The sequence below is a fragment of the Periplaneta americana genome, chromosome 5, assembly GCF_040183065.1.
Source record: "Periplaneta americana isolate PAMFEO1 chromosome 5, P.americana_PAMFEO1_priV1, whole genome shotgun sequence".
Taxonomy (NCBI): domain Eukaryota; kingdom Metazoa; phylum Arthropoda; class Insecta; order Blattodea; family Blattidae; genus Periplaneta; species Periplaneta americana.
In genome coordinates, this window is record NC_091121.1 from 48,410,875 (window position 1) to 48,425,768 (window position 14,894).

A 14,894-nucleotide genomic window follows, 5' to 3' on the forward strand; every position below is an offset into this window, starting at 1 on the left:
GAAAAAGAAGTTACATCATAATTCCGTTCATAAATTTACTATCGGACGGGCACCATATACCGTTATTCCATCAATATGTTTTGTACACTAAGCGAAGTATACGATTGTATGTTGTTGAAAGTCATATTACACATCATAGATATTTGTAACATTTTTGACTCCACAGAAATGCTACTAGAGAATATAGACAATAAACAATTTTATACAATGAGAATATTAGGAAATATAGAAAATCAATAAAAAGGTTAAATTATGAACAAAATGGTTATGACATTCATTTCTAAATGCTATATATTAATATGAATTAACATCATGTAATTTATTAAACTTACACTCAATGTCGTATTATGAATAAACATACAATATTGATCAAATAATTATACTATTATTAAAAAAATAACTGCAGTATTGAAATATAGGAACACCATTAAATTAATTAAAGTTGTAACAATAACAAATGAATAAAGAAAATTAAATATTACAGTTGAGAAATTGTTGGGGGATGGAATTTGAAACTCTGTCCCGAATATGCAGTAGGCTATCCATCCCAACAGATGGCTTATCTGTTAAGTATAAATTTTATTAATAATGAATTAATAATAATATTAACAACTACAGTTTTTAAATACTGACTGTAAGAGAGTAATACATTTTAAACAGTTCTGACATCAGGAACAATCTGTGAGCACATCTCCTTAGAAGAATTTCCATAAATCTGTTCCTGAAACGAAATACCGTGATAAAATTCCAAGATAAACTATAGTGGAAAAACACAACATAGACCAACTAACACTAGGTACAGTGTAAATTAAAATACAACTAATAAAATACTGCTAAAATAACGGACAGGGACTTACATTACTTGGGGGATATTTCGCACTAAATTGTGATTTTGTCTTCCTTATTTCATACTCAAAACCACTACCTCTCAGCGACTTTCGTGTCACATATTTCCACTTATTAATATTAATTTTTCTGGATTTTTTTTCTGCATTTATTTAGCTGGTCAGTATCTACCATAGAAATCGTCACTGTCTTGCAGTCATCCATTTTACGTAATAGATCAGGCATGTCAATTGATGCCCACAGGAGCAAGCGCGCTTTAGAGCCCAGGAGAGCCTGAGCGCTTTGCAGCGGAAAGGAAAGAGACAGACAAAAGAGGTGGTATATGCCGCTTGGTCGAGCTATATTCAGAGATGGCCAGCACTGATGCAATAGATAATGGGAAGAGAACTTATTAAAACTGTATCCATGTTAATTTTTAGATTTGACTGAGAAGTATAAGTGCATTATAAGAATGTAAGTTTTAATTTTAATGCTCATTTTTCACAAGTTTCATTTTTTATTCAAAGGAAATATTTTCTCAACTTTTCGTATAGAAAAGTGAAATTTTCAGGTATAGGCCTATTTATTTAGTAGCCTTACAGAAGTTTTCGTAAATCTAATATACCGTATATACGTATTACCGAAGATAGTGTATTAAAATTTTTGAAAATATTCGCATGGAAATTGTTTGTAAGGAAATGAATTAACAAAGCAACTACTGTTACATCATAAGCAAAAGCTACGTGCCCATGTGTTGTAAAAATGTCAGCTCTATAGCTTCAGCAGATTTCGAGATAATAATTTAATATTCTGGTGATAGAAAGTTGCTCACAAATATCACCTTAAAAGCATAATGCGATAAGAGTTTTGTTATGTAATATTAGTTACACTTAAAACAGATACAGTACCTAGGTAACTTTGCTTTGTACTGTAATATTGATTGGCTATGTATTGTATACTTTTAGTAGAGCCATCGATGTTGGTCAGTCGACAGACTCGCTGGGCTGCTGATCCGGAGCTGCGTTCGGGATTGGGTTGGATCCCCCTTTGGACTTTGGTTTCTTCGGAGGTTTTCCCCAGCCGTGGGACTGAAGCCGGATGGTCTATGGCGAGTCCTTGGCATCAACCCCTTTGATTTGATTACCCCCTTTGATTTGATTACCTGGTTGGGTTTTTCCGAGGTTTCCCCCACCGAAAAGGCAAATGCCGGGTAATATTTTGGCGAATCCTCGGACCTCATCTCATCTCACTACATCTCGCCAAAATGTAAAAAAATGTAAAAAAAATTGTACAAAATTGTAAAAATTGTAGAAAATTACTAAATTGTAAAACTATAAAAATTTGTAAAAATTGTAATTGTAATATTGTAAAATGTTGACATGTTCCACATCTTAAAGCTTCATTGCTCATGTAAGATCTATGGAATAAAATAAATGAATGAATGAATGAAATGAATTAGTTTATTGATTACTTTTGTAAGGCTATAAGATACCATCAATATAAATTTCAACTTATCATGTCATACTCGATCTCTTTCTTTGGAATATCACTTTTTTTTATTAATGATGTGTTTCATCTACTTAATACAGTATAATATTATACTGCTATGGAATTTAAGTGAATATTCCTTCTTAACTCTCTATTATGTTATTAAGATTTAAAACACAAGTGCAATATTAAGAAATCAGTGTTAGTACTTTTATTTTACAGACAATATAGATAATATTAAACAGAAAGAAGCCATATAAAAATAAGGACATAAAATTTCACGTTCCGTTTGAAGTTTGTGCACCACTGTTTTCTTAATCCAACAGGTTGCTTATTCATATACACGACCTGTCCTCTTTCCATACTTAGCGCTTGCTGCCCGCGCACGACGTCAAGGTCAGAAAAATTCGCTTGCTTTGACATCACTGTAATAGATCAACCGTAACCTGATACACAGAGTTCAAGTACCCAGTATTCGTAAAAAGAACACACTCCCGTGCAGTAACTCCCGATATGATGTAAACAACTGGCTACGTTAGAAGTGACTAGTGATATAAAACGTTGTTCCAGCCAAGAAATTCATGGTTGTAACTCGTGTTACAGATATTGAAAAAAAACTTTTGTTACAGCTGTGTAAGACTACACAGAGTATTATTCCATTAAAAATTCGATTTTGAAAAATTGTAACATAGACCGTTATTCGGCCCAACGCTTCAATTGTAAACGGGTAACAATAAACGTTTCAAAAACGACTAGCGAATTCACTGAAACGATTAACCTGGTCTGTTGCGTCTCTGGTAGCTGACACATCTGGCTTGAAGTAGAGTAACCAAGGAGGCTACGTGGGAATAAATTGACTAATCATAAGGAAGTAAAACGAGGAAGAATAATAAATGCTTTTGTTGATGTTGAGAGCGGTAGTAATTTCGGGTAGACAATAGTTTAAGCTAGCAGGTTTATTTACGTCCACAGGTTATTCAGAGAATGTTTAGAATGAGTCAAATCAAATTCCAGGCAGACGGAGGTAAATCGTAGCTTCCTTTCGGCCGATAGCCCCAGAGCGCACTACATAATGATGCGGTGCGTTGCAGTTCACTTTTAAAATTTAGGTCTTGATTTTGTAATATGGTAAATCGTGTCAAGAAGCTTGCTTATTAAGACATAATTATTGTATTTAACCATAAACTGGGTTCTTCAGTAATCGAGACGCCTTTGAAAAAGTTGAACTTTGTGAAAAATAAGAGTTACATAACAAACACTTCATGGCCTTCATATCTTATGAAAACATTTTCATAAGGTTATTATAATGATTGGTACACGATATAATGATACAGAATGGTATCCCTGATTATGTGATTGAAGCACTACGTAATTTATGCTCAGACAAATAAATTTTCATTTTCATTGGCATTAAAGTTTTAGCGATTTCAAGAATGTTCTACCTTTTAATTAACTCCGTCTAATTTTTAAAATATTAAATATCGTTACGATGTAATCTATACTAATAATAAATCTGTAGCCAAACTTTTTCTGGTAATTTTCGATTTTCCAAAAATAATTGGTGTTAACATGTATAATTAATCATCCTGAAACCGAAAATCGCTTTTTTGAAATTTTTGTTCGTATGTCTGACTGTCTGTCTGTCTGTCTGGATGTTTGTTACCTTTTCACGCGATAATGGCTGAACGAATTTCGATGAAAATTAGAATATAAATTAAGTTCGTTGTAACTTAGATTTTAGGCTATATGGCATTCAAAATACGTTATTTAAAAGGGGGCCTGAATTAAATCGAAATATCTCGCTTATTATTGATTTTTTGTGAAAAATGTTACATAACAAAAGTTTCTTTAAAAATGATTTCCGATAAGTTTTATTCTATGCAAAATTTTGATAGGATTGATATTTAAGGATATACAAGACTTTTAAAATAACAATACAATACATTTTCACCGCCGAACCATAGTGGGCCAAGCGCCATTTACTGAAGACGTAGAAAACAAGGGTTAAAATTACGTTATTACCATAATTCAATGGAAACAACATATAGCAAGTAATATAAATTATATACATAAAACTAAAAGATATGGCAATCTTCATTAAAGTACGGTTGCATGTAATAACAATTAAGAAACATGTTAAAGGAATTGTCATTGCACCAAATGAGTGGTCTCTGGGTCAAAACGATCGCATTTTAATTTTTTTAATGCAATTTAAATTAAGTAACATATTAAGCGATTTATTCTTCTATCAAACACGAATGTTCCCTGGATCAAATGTCCTATTTTAATTTTATAATTACTTTATATTTATTTCTAACGGGTGCAGCGGAGCGCACGGGTACGGCTAGTTTATTAATAGATTCGTACGACTGCAACTCCACAGCATTAAATGTAAATAGGCTATATCAGTTTCTGTTTACATAAACTGTGAAGAGAAGAGAACAGGCTTGAAATCGTGACAATTATTGATAATGGTGTTGATCGTGGGGCATGTAATCACTATAAAGATAGGCTTGTAACCATAATGAAGATGGTGATCACGATGAAGTTGAGTAACGGATGACAAAGATGATCGTGATGACAAAAATAATGTGATTATGATGAAAGATTGTGAAGATCATGATGAACACGATAATCATGATGAATATGGTGATGATTGTGATGAAAATGGTAGTTATCTTGAAGAAGATGGTGGTGATCTAGATGAAAATGGTGATCATGTAAAGGTGAAATGATCATGATGAAGGTGTGATCATGTGAAGATGATATATATGATCATGATGAAAATGGTGATTTTGATTAAGATTGTGATCATGTGAAGTTGATGAGAACATGATGAAGATGATGATCATGCTGAATATTAGGTCCATAATGATTATGACGATAATGCTATGATGATGAAAAAGGAGATTATTGTCTTGATGAAGTTGACGATTGAGATAATTTCTGCCTTCCTCTTTGTCTCCTCATAATATGATCCATATATGTCTTGTCGGCCTCGGTAGCGTAGTCGGTATAGCTCTGGCCTTTTGTGCTCGAGGTTGCGAGTCCGATCCCTGCCCAGATCGATGTCATTTAAGTGTGTTTAAATGCGACAGGCTCATATCAGTAGATTTACTAGCATGTAAAAGAACTCCTAAGGGAAAAAATTCCGACACACCGGCGACGCTGATATAACCTCTGCATTTGCAAGCGTCGTTAAATAAACCATAGTTTAAATTTAAATTTCATATAGCTTAATTTCGTCTGTCATATGATATATTCTTCTGCTCCGTACTTCTCCCGTTCACCATTCCTTCCAGTACATGCTTCAGTAGGCAGTTTCTTCTCATACAGTAATAACCCAACCAATTACTTTTTCTCTTCCTGATCAGTTTCAGCATCATTATTGCTTCACCCACTCTCTTCCACACAGCTTAATTTCTTATTCTGTCTTTCCTTTGCACACGCTCCGTTCTTCTTCATATCCACATTTAAATCTTCTTGTCACTTCTCTTCACTTCGTCGTAATGTACATGTTTGTGCCCCATACAATTCCACACTCCACACAAAACACATCACTAGTCTCTTCCTTAGTTCTTTACTGTTCTCATGTTACAGCGTTTTATTTTATATATTCCGAAACTGATCACTCTGTATATTTTTATAACTTTTTACTTGTTTTATTTTTATTTTAGTAGGTTATTTTACGACGCTTTACCAACATCTTTGGTTATTTAGCGTCTGAATGAGATGAAGGTGATAATGCCGGTGAAATGAGTTACCCATCATTTACTCATATTGGGTTGAGGGAAAACCCCGGAAGAAACCTCAACCAAGCAACTTGCCCCGAATGGGAATCTAACCCGGGCCACCTGGTTTCGCGGCCAGACGCGCTGACCGTTACTCCACAGGTGTGGACAATTTTACTTGTTCTACATCTTACAACTATAATACTGATGTAAGATTTATGAAATGTAGTAAATTAAATGAAATTAAGTAGGTAGTCATGAAGATTGATGTTGGTGCTTGTTAAGATGGTGGTGATCATGGTGAACACGATCATGATGAAGATGGTGACTGTGGATTCTGATTAAATTGGCCATGTTGATCATGGTAATGAGTTAGGTAACCAATCTCAGTCAAAATATGGATTTCTTACATATTTACAAAATACACCAATAGAAATACGATAAGTAGGAGTGGTCCTAGGTGGGACTACACAACCGAAATATTTCGTCTTCGCCTTTAAAGGGTCGAAATAGTTGTCGCATGTTAGACACTTCCTGCTGCACAATCTGGCTGCGTTGTCCTTGGGAAGAGCGCATTAAGTGGAGAAGCTGATTCTCACAGTTTATGGCTTCCGTGTGTGACATCGCCTTGGAGATTCTGTGACATTTATTATCAACAATTAATGAATGTGTCTGGATCCCCGTTAAACATCCACAAGGGTTTTATGTATGCAAGTGGAATGTGTGCTAGCGTGTTTACATTTCGGAGTTTGCTGACTCTTGAGAGTGGGTTCAAGTAAACCGAATTAAATTCAGTTTTGTTTTGAAAGTGTATTTTCTTATCTGATCTTGGTATTACAAATGACCTGACACGAGAATAAGAGGAGCAAAAAGAAAGTATACGGCTGAGGGAAAGAATAATGCAATACGTTCAATTTAAAAAAAGAATATTAAAGAGTACTTAATATAACTATGTTTATATTTTGTTTGTAGTTAGTAATACATAGAGTGAACAATAAGTTTGGAATATTGCTAATAACTTTGTAATATGAATGTTTCTTGAAAATTTTAAATGTTGCATTTATTAGAATGGTGCATATCGCTTAAGAGGTTAGGTACAGCTTACAGCAGTAAAATTTTGGAAATATTCAACATTCATTGATTAAAGTTCTCGTTAACACTTTGTTAAAACCATAAAATTTACTTACTCTTACGTTAAAAAAGTGTAAAATTGCTAAAAAAAAGGCATATACCTTCGACAGACGGCCCGTTTCGACGCTATGTCACATCATCCTCAGTGTCTCTTGAACCACTGGTGATCTTGACTCTATGATGTGCATTTGTCGATGGTAGGGGTGGGGGTGTGTTGTTCCTATGGTGGGGCTGGCTGTTTGTGTGTTATGATGTATTATGACGTCGAATAATGTGTGTATTGAACTGCAATTGTGTGGTAAGTATATATTGTGGGTATGCTATTGTATTCTTATATATTTCGTACTGTTCTAGGATGTTTAATTGTGAACTTTTTGGTGCGATGTGTAAAATTTCCATATCTGTTTCTATATTATTGTAGTCATGATTATTGTTGATAATGTGGTCTGCGTAATTTGATGTGATGTAGGGTTTGGTTATAGCTTTAATATGTTCATTATCTCTTGTGTGAAAGGATCTTCCTGTCTGTCCTATGTAAAAATGTGGGCAACTATTGCATTTTAATTTGTAAGCTCCAGTTGAATTATATTTATTTGAATGTTTAATGTGATTATTTAGGTATTTCTGTGTTGTATTATTCAACACGTTTTTCCTCCATTACTGTATTTTATACAAATTGAAAATTAATATGTGTAAAACACTGTCCTTCTGCTATATTTCTACGATTTGAAAAAAAAATACATTTTTTTTTTCTTCAAAATTCAGTTCACTGCGCAGTGATGAAGCGTTTCCCACATAACTAAAAAAACTATCCAACATTCTGTGATGAAATGTGTTGTTTGCTTATCAATGTCATATCTACAATATGATGTAAGATCACTTCTCTACCTTTGATAGATTGTCTGATAAAAATAAATTCATTTAAAAAAGGTCAAATATCAGTATTTTCTTCTAACACAAAATAAAAAAAAATATTATTTATTAAGGAATGTAGTTCAAAGAGCATGATATTGTAAATATGAGTTCCAGCAATAAAATAAAAGAGAGAGAACATAAAAAAAGTTAATAAGTTTATGAGTTATGAGGGAAACGCTTCATCACTGCACAGTAACTACCATCATTTTGAATTTTGAAAAAAAAAAATATATATATATATATATATATATATATATATATATATATTGTAGAACCTCGATTATCCGTCACCCTATTAACCGATTGGCGGGTTATCCGACTGTCTATTTCTCGATCTTTTTTTTTTCCTTCAGAAATAAATAACTTATGTGAAGTACTGTTTTGTACATCATATTAGTAGGTTCTACATATTTTTTTGCTAGAGAGTGTTATTACAAGCCTTTATCGTTGCACAGTATTGTCTACTGTTCGAATTGCCGTTATATAATATAACTTGTATAGCATATAAAATGTCTTCCACGGGTGTTAACAGGAAACGTGTTGTGCTAAGTATAGAAAAAATGGAAATAATTGGTATGAGAAGGAGAAACTGCGGCTCATCTCGCATCAGAATACGAGATTGGAGTTACAACTGCGCGATTTAATAAAAAAAAACGACAGTGTAAAAAAGTATGTAAATCTACAACATGAGACCTCCTTTATTCCTGTCTTTCCTGAGACAGTCATTACAAATGGCTTCCTTGCCCTTAAAAACCCGTCGTTGACAACCAGACTTAAATTAGTGAACTTGTGATTCACTACTTAGCGAGTTAAATACAGGACCATGGAGGAAATTACAAATTTTTCATGGTACGGATTAGCCGATTTTTTCGATCAACCGTTCAGTCCATCCCCTTCATTACCACGGATAATAGAGGTTCTACTGTATGTATAAATAATTTTTTTAAATCGTAAAAATATATATATATATATATATATATATATATATATATATGTATTTTTTTTCATATAGCCGAAGAACAGTGTTTTACACATACCAATTTTCATTATTGTAGAAAATATAGTAATGGAGGAAAATATATTTTTAATAATTTGCATATAATTTAGAATGGATCATATGAGGACACGAAGAGGAAGGCAGAAATTATCTCAATTGTCAACTTCATCAAGACAATAATCTCCATATTTTAAATCCAAGATTTGGGCGGCTATGAATATAATGATACTGCTATAGCCTATCCTCGTGTATACTGGGGGAAAAAAAAAGACAGCGTATACTTATTTTTACATTCTCTTCTCTTCTCTTCTCTTCTCTTCTCTTCTCTTCTCTTCTCTTCTCTTCTCTTCTCTTCTCTTCTCTTCTCTTCTCTTCTCTTCTCTTCTCTTTTTTTGTTTGGTTTACGCCCGTAAGCCAAGCAGTGTTGCCAACACGGTGGTTTTCCACTAAATCTAGTTTTTTTTTCTCTCTGTTGGCGGGAAAAAATTATTGAACAGTGGGCAGTGGGAAATCTAGTTCTTTTTGCTCCCAGATCAGTGGGAATTTGTTTTTTCTTTAAGCAAATAAACTCGACTTTGTCCTGTGTTAGCATTCCTCTCGTCTGTAGAAAAAGGGAAGCCCCGAATCAGACATAACACGTGGAGGCACCACACTATGTTTTAACAGTGGTTTTTGGTGTGAAGTTTTTCAGTATAAAGATGCTTCAGATATGAACCCATTCAAAGAATTAGCTGAGTTCGCGCTTTCTACGCTCTGTTTTTCTGGTCAAATGCAGAAGTAGAAAGGCTATTTATCCAGATGAATATAAGTAAAACCAAAATTAAAAATAGAATAGGGACAAAGGTATCACGGTCAATTTTGACAGATAAGGCTGCACTGAGACGGTGTGGTAAATGTTACCATGATTCTGACTTGCCTGAACACATGGTTGAAAAAATCGGAACAATGGAAACGTAAGACCAGAAACTGCAGGTGCTTCAACTTCTGCAACTATGGCTGAAATTGAAGAAGACGATGATAATGATTATGTAGAATCTCTTCTTTTGTAGTTTTGTTTAAGTGTTTAATAATTATTAATTATAATTATTTATAGTCTATTATTACTATTTTTGAATAGGTAAGTTGTGGTTTTTATGCTATATTTAGCGGTTTTTTAAGCGTTTATTGTATTTCTGCAAACTGGAGTTGGCAACGCCCGTAAGCCGAGTTTGTATTTATTTGAGATATCTGGAGTGGTGAGAATATTTTGTTAACCGCAGGGGCACAGTAAAATCCTGTGAAGCTGTCCAGAATCGCCATGAATGGGAAGATGGACGAACAAGGAAGGAATTTTGTTATTGTGGCGGCAGTTATTTCCAGGGAGAATTAATTCATTTGAGTCAGTCTAAATCCGGCCCTACAACGAGGTATTCTGTAATCCAAGCCGCAAGCTCGCACATCTCCATGAACAGTCCCTCGGGCGGCGGCTGTATTTAGACTGGAGGGGGCAGAAGAAGGAGTGATTCATTGAGCTCCCAAACTCTGTTACTTGAAAGCCATTTATACAAGCACTTTGCTTTTATGTCTTAGGTGTGTTAGCGCTTATAACACCTCATACCACTACGACTCCTTGTCTGTACACATGAGAGAACTCAGCTACCACAGAGAGGATGAAGTGACGGCTGATTTACTGAGGCAAGTGAGACCGGGCCTCAGTCACTTGACTCGGCTGAACTCAGATTCTTTGTTTTAAATGTATAATACTGTATATTAGGTACTTATTGTAGTAAAGCATGTAGTATTGTAGATTTTTTTTTATTTTAGTAGGTTATTTTACGACGCTTTATCAACATCTAAGGTTATTTAGCGTCTGAATGTGATGATGGTGATAATGCCGGTGAAATGAGTCCGGGGTCCAGCACCGAAAGTTATCCAGCATTTGCTCGTATTGGGTTGAGGGGAAAACCCCGGAAAAAGGCCCGACCGGGAATCGAACCCGGGCCACCTGGTTTCGCGGCCAGACGCGCTGACCGTTACTCCATAGGTGTGGACAGCATTATAAAAGTACTAAAGCAGATCCAAACAATATTTCTTTACTAAAACCTTCACTGTGTTTATTTGTAACATAAAATGCCATGCGTAAAAAAGTGTAATAGAACATAATACAAACTTTACCTGCCTTCTTAATAAAAAAAAGCTCTTTCTCTTTCGACTCATCACTAAAGGGAAATTATCTGGGTATTATATTGTTTTCCACTTAAGCGGTTAGGTACAGCTTACAGCAGTAAAATTTTGGAAATATTCAACATTTTTTTTCTCCATTACTGTATCTTGTACAATAATAAAAATTGGTATGTTTAAAACACTGTCCTTCTGCTACATGAAAAAAAATATATATTTTTACGATTTAAAAAATTATTTACATTTTTTTTTCAAAATTCATTTTACTCTGCAGTGATGAAGCGTTTCCCACATAACTCAAAAACTATCCAACATTCTGTGATGGATTTTTTTGTGTGTATTTATACGTGTCAGATCTACAATATGATGCAAGATCACTTCTCTACCTTTGACAGATTGTCTGATAAAAATAGATTCATTTAAAAAAAACGGTCAAATATCAGTATTTTCTTCTAACACAAAATAAAAATATATTATTTATTAAGGAATGTAGTTGAAAGAGCATGATATTGTAAATATGAGTTTCAGCAATAAAATAAAAGAGAGAGAACATGAAAAAGTTAATAAGTTTATGAGTTATGAGGGAAATGCTTCATCACTGCACAGTGAACTGCCATCATTTTTAATTTTGAAAAAAAAAGTAACTTTTTTTTAAATCGTAAAAATATATATATATATATATATATATATATATATATATATATATATATATTCATATAGCAGAAGGACAGTGTTTTACACATACAAATTTTCATTATTGTAAAAGATACAGTAATGGAGGAAAAAAACGTTGAATATTTCCAAAAATTTTACTGCTGTAAGCTGTACCTAACCACTTAAAGCAGTGTTTCTCAAACTTTTCTGAAGTGAGGACAACTTTTTTAAGTCAGAACAGTTCTGCGGACCACCTTACTCTTGTTCTCTTCGAAAGCAAATTTATCATTTATGTAGCATATTTTAATACCAGTGTACTTACATTTTAATGTAGAAATAATTATTTAAAATTAATTTAATTCAATTAATTTTATATGAGTATTAACTAATTAAGTTAATGTTAATAAAAGAGAATTTCTTATATCGTCATTTGCGAAAACTGAAATAAAAAAATAATTCAGAAACATGCCCGATTTTCAACAATAAAGATGCAATTTTGCATGTTCTATTCGTACAGTATGTGACCATTTGAATGTGCAGACTGGGTGTCAGAAAAACTATTAAGAAAGTCATAAATACATGAAAAGATTCGGTACTTTGGTCCTGTTATGAATTCGGGTGGTCCCTAGCTGGGTAACAGGCACAGCGCCAGATTTGCACGGAAAAGATGGCGAGAAACACCACGTTCATAGTGCTTTAAATCCCTCTTTTGTTGCTGAGAGTAGAGTGGGAAGGCGATAGGTGGGTAGGTTAAATAACTTTCATAAAATGTCAGTACTGGGAGAAAAAGTGAAAGGCGATTGCCATGTGTCATTTACAAACTCTGAGATTTTCAGCTATAGTGAGATACGCAATTCGATTGAATTTTACTTTTTCTTCTGTCTTTTTGAAGGACCACAAGTGCAGACATCGAGGACCACAAGTGGTCCTCGGACCATAGTTTGAGAAACGCTGACTTAAAGGAAGCGTGAGAAAAATAAAATGTACGCAATAACTCTGTATCCTTTGAGCACTGAATAATCTGGCTTTACTATATTTCGGCTTACTTCGTCAACATTAATCGTAAAGAAGATAATGGAAAATAGTGATTCTGAAACTTATTCTGTCCATGTTAGATTAAGGTAAACGAGAGATAGGAGGGATGGAAACATAGGCTACTCTAAAATATCTCCATTTCTCTTATCAAGAATCAAACTCCGCACCTCTTAGTCGGCACAACACGCTCCAATCTTAATTTAGCAACGATCACCAGCCTTCCTGAATGTTTTGCGCCCTTATAATACAAGTGATCACTTTGAATCAGTTGTTTTACATGTATGTAGTGTATAACTCAAATCGACGTAAATCTTACGTTATAGTTTTCTTGTGATCGTTATGTTCTTATTTTTCATACTGAAGGCTGTTAACCTACTTTATCGAGCCTCTGCATGCCTGCAGGGGTTTCGTTCCGAAACAAGAATAATTTATGGCGTACCCATACTGAGCCTTAATGTCTGCAGTCTTGGGCTGTGTTCGATAAACATGTACTTGACACTAAATCTCCACTAAGTTGGGACATATTACAGTAAGCAGTATCCTGATTATGAATTTGAAATTCTCACTTTGCTAGTACAGTATATAAATTATTGCGGAACAGTACAAAGCAAGTTTCAATACTGGACGACCGACTTTCATTTCACCTCATTTTACGCTGCTTTGTACACTAGCTTTTCATTATTTTTCCTACTAACATCTAGAGATTTATCATAATTCATTCATTCATTCATTCATTCATTCATTCATTCATTCATTCATTCATTCATTCATTCATTTTATTCCATAGATCTTACATGAGCAATGAAGCTGATGTGGAACAAGTTCAATTTTTTACAATATTACAGTTACAATTTTTACAGTTTTACAATCTAGTAATGTTTCATTTCACCTCTTTTACGCTGATTTGTAGACTAGCTTTTCGTAATTTTCCTACTAACATCTAGAGATTTATCATATTTCATTCATTCATTCATTCATTCATTCATTCATTCATTCATTCATTCATTCATTCATTCATTCATTTTATTCCATAGATCTTACATGAGCAATGAACCTGATGTGGAACAAGTCAAAATTTTACAATATTACAATTACAATTTTTACAGTTTTACAATCTAGTAAATTTTTTTCATTTCACCTCATTTTACGCTGATTTGTACACTAGCTTTTCATAATTTTCCTACTAACATCTAGAGATTTATCATATTTCATTCATCCATTCATTCATTCATTTTATTCCATAGATCTTACATGAGCAATGAAGCTGATGTGGAACAAGTCAAAATTTTACAATATTACAGTTTTACAATTAGTAATTTTTCATTTCACCTCATTTTACACTGCTTTGTATACTATTTCATAATTTTCCTACTAACATCTAGAGATTTATCATATTTAATTAATTAATTCATTCATTCATTCATTCATTCATTCATTCATTCATTTTATTCCATAGATCTTACATGAGCAATGAAGCTGATGTGGAAAAAGTCAAAATTTTACAATATTACAATTACAATTTTTACAATTTTGTGCAATTTTTTACAATATTTTGGCGAGATGTAGTGAAATGAGGTGAGGTCCGAGGATTCGCCAAAAGATTACCCGGCATTTGCCTTTTGGTTGGGGAAAACCTCGGAAAAACCCAACCAGATAATCAAATCAAAGGGGTTGATGCCGAGGACTCGCCATAGACCATCCGGCTTCAGTCCCAATGCTGGGGAAAACCTCGGAAGAAACCATTCAATGAGACCAAAGGAGGATCCAACCCAAGCCCGAACGCAGCTGCGGATCAGCAGCCCAGCGAGTCTGCCGACTGAGCTACATCGATGGCTCTACTAAAAATATACAATACATAGCCAATCAGATTATTAAATTTACAAACGCAAACGATTATTCATTAGTTGAGCTATTGTAATACAAATCAAGTTACTTAAATTTAAAGCATAACAATTCAA

General features: G+C 33.8%; 1 protein-coding gene across 5 annotated transcripts in view; it reads left to right on the plus strand.

Moving 5' to 3' along the window:
• Nox (NADPH oxidase) overlaps positions 1–14,894 on the plus strand; it is an 804,684-nt gene that overhangs the window by 592,659 nt on the left and 197,131 nt on the right. The window lies entirely within an intron of this gene.